Source organism: Calonectris borealis, chromosome 8 (assembly GCF_964195595.1).
Source record: "Calonectris borealis chromosome 8, bCalBor7.hap1.2, whole genome shotgun sequence".
Lineage (NCBI taxonomy): Eukaryota > Metazoa > Chordata > Aves > Procellariiformes > Procellariidae > Calonectris > Calonectris borealis.
In genome coordinates, this window is record NC_134319.1 from 3839983 (window position 1) to 3848656 (window position 8674).

The 8674-nt window shown below is 47.6% G+C and overlaps 1 protein-coding gene across 5 annotated transcripts in view; it reads right to left on the reverse strand.

Annotated features, from left to right (window-relative positions):
- The window catches only part of PATJ (PATJ crumbs cell polarity complex component), a 161067-nt gene extending 152395 nt beyond the window's left edge, over nucleotides 1-8672 (reverse strand). For 2 of the 5 annotated variants that reach the window (XM_075155629.1, XM_075155625.1), the window contains exons 1-2: nucleotides 6676-8672; nucleotides 799-1044 (exon numbers count right to left, since the gene is read on the reverse strand). The gene's annotated coding sequence lies outside the window, so the exon portion shown is untranslated. The remainder of the gene's footprint in view (nucleotides 1-798; nucleotides 1045-6675) is intronic. The other 3 variants (XM_075155627.1, XM_075155628.1, XM_075155626.1) reach the window with 3 other exon arrangements.
- Between the last annotated feature and the right edge of the window lie 2 nt (nucleotides 8673-8674).

An 8674-nucleotide genomic window follows, 5' to 3' on the forward strand; every position in this document is an offset into this window, starting at 1 on the left:
AAACATTGGCCAAGAAAACTGAGAGATAGCGATGTTCAACCAAATTATTTTTAATCTGGACATTAAAGTTGTGATCTTTTCAAATATACATACAGTTAAAATCTTCCTATTATTTAGAAGAGACTTTCTACCCAATTAATTATTTGTAGACAGTATTCTTATCACGATAGCTCAGCCCTGCTGCACGGCAATATAGGTGAAACCTTGCATCTCCCTATAAAACAATGACGTTCCCTCCACTCACGAGATAGCATTAAGGCCCGAAATTGGCCAAATCGATCACTATTCCGACACGTTCCTAAGGGAGGTCAGTTCTAATCGCAGCCCCGGTGCTGAACAGGTACAAGAAGCCTCTTCTCTTCTCCTACGTGAGCTTGCCTTTCTCTTTTCTATGTACATGACAAGCTTTTAAGGAGCAGAATATCCTTTATCACACTCCTCTACAGTGCCAAATAGAACAGGTCTCCAACTGGGGCTGAGGCCTAGATGGCAGTACAAAAACAACAGACTTGCAATTAACAGCGATGATAAATTTGTACCCTTACTTGCATATTATTACGTTGATGCAGAGTGTCATTGTGAAATCTATCAAGGCAGTTATACCAAAACATACACAAGAAACAAGATTTCTTTACTTAGTACAAACTCCTCTGAAAAAAGTCAGCCATTTAATAGCACAATTTACATAATTTTAACTCTACCCAGTATATAACTGTAATTTCAGAATAATATATTTGGAATTATTTTGGAACAAAACCAGCCATATATATATTAAAACCAAAAAATCTCTGTATTTACTTTTTTAATCTTGCAATTCGAGAGTCGAAAGGGTCATATGCATCTGAATGTAATACCAGGGTAAGCACATCCCAGGGGCTCTCTCCCAGCAGGGCCTCTGATCCTTTCAGCTCTGCCTCTGACGCTGCCTGTGCTCACACTGAAAACATCTTGAGTTCTGGAAGGACACTGTTATATTTAACAAAATATTACATATGCAGGTGAATAGCTTGTCTTCTCCTGAAGAGTCAGATTAAGCTGATTTACCTAATGAAACAAAAAAAAGTGGAGGTGTGTCACAAACCACAATTTCAGATTTATGCACCTTTACTGTATCTGAGCAGCTTTGGCTCCTGGAGGAATTCCTGCAGAACTTGGTGGGTTTGCATGGTTTCCACCCAGGGCCAAGCAAAATGAGTTGCTTCGCAAGACTATTAACAGATTTAGGAGGTCATTTTAAATCAATCTCATAGCAAGATTTGAAGCAGCAAACCCATACAACCCCCGAAAGATTTTCAGGAATGCATCTGAACTTTCCTAAGTGCTGCAGCTTTATTTTCTTTTCCATTCGAAATAAAACACTTCTAAGAGCACAGCAGCCTTTGATTCTGTGCTGAGATCTGATTCTGAAGAACAGATGAAAATACCATTTCCTTACACATTCCTGAGTCTTCATCTAAACCAAAAAGACAAAACTTAACCTCGTTGACTAAAAATATTGCATGAATTTTAACAAAACAGGACAAAGAATATGGAAATTTGTTCTTTCTTCCCAATTTAACTTCCCTCCATTCACTTCCCTCCTCTATCTTTCTACCTCTCATTAGCAGTTAAAAGAGAAAAAAAAAAACCCTAAAGCAAGCGAACCAACATCAGAAAGGGATGCAAAATAACTCTTATAAGGAAAAGTGGCTTGAAACACCTTTAAACCAGCAGTAGGGTGAAGAAAAGATTAAACCCAGAAAAGAAATCCAGCACGGCAGGAAATAATGCCAATTTGACAACACCATGCCCATCTAATAGCTGAAGCGAAGAGGCTGGTCCAGCTCTCTTTCATGCATTTTATTCTTCCCTTCCCATCTGTGCTTCTACTCATTCACCTGATCCCATAGTGAGCTGGAACAGGGGCTAAACACAAAGAAAAAACCTTCACATTTTGGTAGAGTGAGTTTTTTTACTCAGTTAGCTCTCAACTGCCAGCACTGGCACGCAGGGTGGGGGCGAGAAGGGCCGGGGCAGCGGGACCACACCTTGCAGCAGCAGCAGCTAGCGGTTGCAGCAGCTCAGCCGCACTGGTAAACTGCACCATGAGAAATAGCCTGCGTCATTCAAAAACAGCCTCAAAGTGCCGCGCTGACAGTCTTCAAGATTAATCTTTTTTCCATTACAGCGGGTGTAACAATAGCAATTATGATGGTGGGTGCAGATCCAAGAAAGCAAAATTTAAGGAGAAAAATGTAGGTAAGAGATTTAGGCTCCATCTAGGCAGAAGTCCCCTGAAGAAGGAGGTGCAAAAGAGGGGAGGGGGAAAAAAGATTAAAGAAAGTTTCAGCTTCCTGCTTGAGCTGCTCCAAAGCATTGCTAAGAGCCATTGCAGACCACTCTGTGCTGGTGGACGCCAAAGTGGACCTCAGGTACAGTTCGTATAACAGTTCAAGTTTACACAGCACTTTGGGATTCCTCATGATCAAAGCTGGCCTCCAGCCAGCTTGCAATGGCTTTTAATGATTTTTTTTTTTGTGCAATATGTTAAAACCACCCTCAGTATTTCTTTGTTCTCCTTTCTTTCATAAAAAGAGAGTGGGGAAAAAAAAAGTGTGTTATATTTTAAAGTAAACAGCTCCTTCTGGTGTGAGGGCATCCCTGAAAATATAAACTAATTTAAAGTTTTCAAGTAATGTATAATTGAGGACAGGTCTCTAAGACTGTCTTTTGAGCACCAGAGGAACACACAACTATTGAGCTGTTTATGTCTGGGGATCCAAACAGCTTATCATTAAACGATTTCCAAACACTGATGCTAAGTCCAAGCAAGGTGTCAACAGACAGTTGCTAAATTAGGAGGTCCATTCCTAGATGATAATTTTGAAGAGTGATCCAAAACACTATGGTTTGTCTTGTTAAAATCAGTTCACCCACTCCGCATTCAATTTCCTTCTCTGATTTCTACAGCCACTTATTTATCTTCCTGGTAGACAAAAGTGCAAACCTCAGTTCAAAATTTATGTCACAACTCCCAATATAACTGTAAAATCATTGAGAAAATAATGAATTTCAGAAAGTTTAGTGTTTTCTAACACCAGAAAAAAACCCACACTCCAGCACAGCGTGCATCTGGGTTTTTACTGTCTTCACTTTTGAGAGCTGAACTCAACGCATCATAGGGAGCGGGAAAGTTTCATAAGGTTTTGTATGAAATCCTAAGACTTGGATCTTCTTCAAAAGCAGACTAAGAAAAAAGGAATTCCCCCATGCTGATGCCAGCAGAGGTCATCAGAAGAGCTGAAAGGTTTAAGTCTTCCATTGCCATCACCCCCCTGCCAGATGCCTGCCACTTGCACGGAGACACAGGGTGCTCAACCCCGGCACATCCCAGAGCCAGAGGGGAACACGACACCCCTGGCAGTGGCCTTGACAAACACTCGCCCTCCGCAAAGGTCTGCTGAAAGACAAAAATAAGGGTTTTCCTGCGGGGGTCTGACGGAGGACACAGTTTAGCCAGCAGAGATTCTTCTTCCCATTTCTCCCCACCCACCTAACAACTACAACAGCTTCTGCCCTACGTCCTTCAACTTGGCCTCCAACAACCTGCGTCCTTCCAAGAGATGCGCCTGCAGGGAAAGCCCTGCCTCCTGAGAGGCTCACCCTGCTCAGCGTGGCTGTAACCTTTTGGGACATGAAATACCGTGAGTCCTTAATGCACAAGTGCTAACCGCTGCTGTTTTTCAAAATCTTCTAGCACGGCCAATCTGAGCAGCCTGCCACGGGAACAGCCAAGGGTACATCCCAATCCAAAGTCACCTTTCTACACTAATGCGGTTGTAATTTTTCCTGGCCCCGTTATCAGGAGTGACTGATACAGCGCATGCTGTCTTCTTCATCAGAGAGATCTCTGACTTGGAAAATTTCAGCCCCAACAGTTTAAAATTTGATAAAGGCAAAAGAAAGGGAAAACAGCATTTGTTAGCGTGATCTCAATCCTAAATTGTCCTAACACAGCATCACCTGTAACTTCAGATATTAAAAAAATTATATAGTTTACACACCATCAAGCAACTATGTACTGTGAAAAAACGACACTATTCTAACACATATTTTGCTGTCCTACACATTATGCTCTGTTTTCCATCCTGGTAACGCACAGAAGAATTCAGTCCAACCAAGCTTAGCACGTACACACCTTTCAGATGAAACCACCAAAACCTGCTGTTCTGTGTGATGCTGCAGTATTTATAAAAAGTGCTATAGAGCACGTGCTGACTGCTCCAGGCACTTGAAAGGAAACAACTGAACAGTGCTGTGAGTACCTAAACACAAATACACCAGCCATCTCCAGGGTGAAGCAGGTCAAAGCTAAATATTGTTAAATATCAAAAAACTACTCCATGGGCAAACAGAGCGTGTCCTGTTTTTACATACAATTAGTGACCACAAGATGAGGAAAGCAAAAAAACACCATCCTGCATCGGTGATTACCAGACTCCATGCAGATCAAGAGGAGTCTTAGTCACTCTCAAGGCATGCTAACTTTTAACAAGCAGAACCTGAATTCCTGTGGACTTCAGCCTCCAGGAAAGCGCCGGTGTGGGTTCTCTGATGTCTAATAGAAGGGTGAGCTCACGCCGAAGCCATTCTCCGTGAAGCAATAACATGGTCTCAGAAACTTATTCTCACAAAGCTTGAGGAAAACTTGTTTCTGAGATCTAAATATTGTCATATTCTACTGAAATTAGCCAATAAATCCTAGAATTACTATGATGACAGTGTACATGATTAACAAATCACTTCACGGGGGAGGAGAGTTGTTAGACCTGGAACCATACTGAATTTCTAAGCTCCAAAAATTTACAAGGAACACGAAAGAACTGTTTTCTTATTAATCAACCCCTAAATAAAGAAAAAAAACCCGGCTTTGTTAAGAATCTCCAAATCGACAGGCACTGACAGAGGGTTCAAGCAGTGTGTTACTTCCCTAGCGCCTCCTCTCCTCGTCACTACACAGTCTCTCCAAGCAATGGAAACTGTTGGCACAACAACACGGCTCTAAGATGACTCCTGTGTCCCGGAGCGCCTTTGCCCACCATCAGGAGCCATGCAGCTCTCCCCAGCCTTTACCGGGGGTGTCAGGGAGTCGCTGAGGCCCCCGGCGTGTGAAACCTGAAGGGCTTCGAGGTGGGAGTCTCTGGCCAAGTCCAGGTCGGTATCCTGACCATGGCGGTGTTCACATCGAGATACGGGTCAGGCGCTGAGGAAGCGAGATGGTCGGAAACGCTTCTCCCGAGGACGTACACCACAGCCAAGCGCTAGCGCCGGGCAGAGCCTCCGTGTCTGAAGAAGGAATTGAACTACCCCAGAAGAGCCCTCACACCAAGCTGACTACCTGCCGGGAGAGTCGCCCCTTCCCTAAAACCACACCTGCCAGCTCCCGCGGCGTCGAGGGCAGCGCGGCCTCCCCTCAGGGGCACGCCGGCCGGCCGCCAGCCGCCCCTCCCCGGCCCCACCGCCTTCGCCACCGAAAGTCACGCCCACGCCAGTGTTAGGGGGCCGGGGCCGGGGCCGGGGCCGAGCCGGGCAGGGAGGAGCGGGGCAGCGGCGGGCTCCCCTCAGCGCTGGGGGCGCTGCTGAGGCGAAGGGCCGCCCGGCCGGGCTGGGGGCAGCCGCCGCGGCGGCGGGCACCCCTCCGAGCAGCCGCCGTGGCGGGGCAGGGGCCGGGGCGGGCGCGGGGCTCCCCGCCGCGCGGTACCTGCGGGCGGGAGGCGGCGGCGGCGGTCGGAGCGGCGCGATGGCCGCCGGCTCTCACCTGGGCGGAAGCGGGAAGCGAGCGCGCCTCACCTGCGGCGCAGGAAGCCGGGGCGGCGCGGCGGGAGAGCCGCCTCCCGGGGGACGGCCGGGCCACATCCCTCCGGCGGGGGCGGGAGCGGCCCGAGGCCGCGTCCGGGGAGTCACGTAGCGCCGGTGCTCCTGGGCCGGGGCGGCTGGAGAAGCACCGCTGCCGGCAAACACCCCTTCCTGGCTGGGGGAGCTGAGCAGGGGTGCGAGCCCCCAGGTGTTGTGGAGAAAAGCGCACCGGTGACCTGAGTATGTCTGGAGGGTCGGGGGAGGGCAGGGCCCAGCATTTCTGTGCTACTTCTGAAGATGGGGCACCGGGGACAGGGGGTATGGGAGCGGAGCCCTGCAGGCAAAAGCCCGGGGCCGAAGCTCGTGAACGGGACGTTCAGTCCGGCCACAGGGGTTAGTGGTAGCTGCTCTGTAAAATGCACAGCTTAAAAGCCAAATCAATTTTCAGATGATCCTGACCTGCCAGTGTATTTATAAATCATAGGCCTAAAAGACATAGATACCAACATGGCCACCAAACTCCCCACTGAGGTCAAAATGTAGGTGTAGACTTCATAGAAAAGCTTTATTTGTACTCCTCTGCAGTAAATCGGTGTCCAAGGATGAATTCGGAGCCCTTTTGAGCTCAAATTCCCACAGAGGCCTCAGCAGCACAGCCCCTACCACTTCCACAGAAGGGAATGGCAAAAGCCCCCGTAGGAGGACGGGGACTTGGATGGAGTTAAGGGATTTTAACACTTTCCCCCACAGAGCGCTGAACCGGCGATGCACAACCGCCTCCCACAGCGCTCACCGCAACCAGCGCTGCTCCCGACAGCACGCCGAAACACACCATGTTACCTGCGGCTTCCGAGAGAAACACGGCGCGTTGCCTGGGATGGCTTGTGTGTGGGAGCTGTGGCTTCAGTCCCTGCAGAGGCAGCTCAAGAGGAGGGAATAAAAGCAAAGTTTTCCTACTGTTAGTTGCAAAATACTGAACAGGCACCATTTTAGTTGAAGTTAATTGCAGGAACAGCGGGTGCCTTCTACCTCTGAAACCTGTATGGTAGTCTGCTTTCAGATTTTTTAAAGATATATATGTACACGCACATAAAATGTCTAGTGAAACTCTCCAAAAATAATTTTTATTCTGCACTGTTTCACTAGCTCATTTGCAGCAGATCTTACACAGCCCTGCTAGTTGCATAGCATAAGGACTATAAAAGGTTTGGAAATTACTTCACCTCATAACTTGGGATTGCTTTCCCCTCTTCCTACTGCCCGTTTTGTTTTTTTTACTAAGCAATAGCAGTTGCACTAGAGCATGCAACATGCTAAGAACGTATCGCTTCATCCCCCTTTTTTAAAAATTCAGTTTGCAAATGCCTAACTTCCCAGTCCTTACTCTCAATTTTAATTAATGTAGCGCTCGTGAGAAGTGACAATTTCCTTGACAGTGATGAACAGCAAGTTGTGTATTTATCCATCCGAGAGGTGCACCGCAGACAAAAGAGCCAAGCACTTTTCTCATCAGTGCACCTCAGTCTTGATCTCAGAGGGCTGAGTTCATTACGGAGTGCACTCTGGCCCTGGCCTTTCTCTTCCAGTTGCCGAAACAAGTATCAATTTTCATTTGCATACTTTGTCTGCTGAACTCTAGACTGCCAATTTAGTTTACACAAATCTCCCAAAAAGCTGTTAGATGGCAATATTTCACATCACTGGCTGAGCTCTTTGTCAGCCATCCACACATTTTAAATCCACATTTTTACTGATTCTTTGAATATCTGGGACTGTGACAAACCTTTCGTTGGTACTGACAGACTCATATATAAGTCACCATTCATTCACCAAAATAATGACCGATAAAACCAAAAGGCTTCCAGAAGGGCTGGATAATGACAACATTCTCTTAACACTATCTTGGAATGGCTTTCAGTCTTTTCCAGTTTCTACATCCCTACTTGTTTTTCAGGAAATGCTTCTAGAGCTCATGACAGGAATGCTGCCTTTCCTGGGTACGTTTACCCTGAAGAGTCTCTCCATCTCCTATAAACAGTCCTGGATCCCCAGCAGTTCGTAACTGAAAACCGACGCCTTCAAAACCAAACAGTAGAAAAACATCAAATAACCTTCAAGGAGGTGAGAAAAGGTTGGTAATCACCACAAAATACCTCACCAAGAGCAAATGCCGATGAAGATAAAAGCTTGCCTGCCCCAGGCATTTAGTATTCATTTAAAAAATAAAATAAAAAGCATTTTTAACAATACAATCACAGTTTTATGTGGAAATATCTAACAATTTCAAACTATTTCTTCAATCTGACTGCCGTGCGTGTGCTGGACACAGTGACAGCACGCAAGGCCCGTCCGGCCCACCCGGCTGCCAGGGCACTGCCCCAGCCCGGCTTTAACCCGTGGCCCAGCAGGAGGGTTTATCGGCCATCGCTTTAACCTCTCCTGTGCTTTTTAAAATTCTTTTGAAAGTAGCCAGCAAACTCCAGACAACACCAGGGACACCCACAGGTACCAACACCCCGAGGTAAGATTTCACCTGTTAGGCCAAAGTTACAGGTTCGGTATTTGAAGAGCAGGGAGGGTTCACCTCTCTCCTCTCGGGACGTGCCCTCACCCGGCCCGGCCTAGCCTGCCCACCGCTCCCGGAGTCCCCCGCCCGCCGCTCGCTTCAAGGCGCCGGGGCGCTTCCTGCTGCGGGTGACTCGCCTCCCCGCAGTGCCAGCATTCGAGAGCGGCTCCACCTCCCCTCTGCTGCCGCCGGCAGGGCCGCTTCACGCCTCCTCACACCGACCCAGGGCCAAAACGGAGGCGGAGCTCCTCATGGCTGACATCTTAAGTAAGG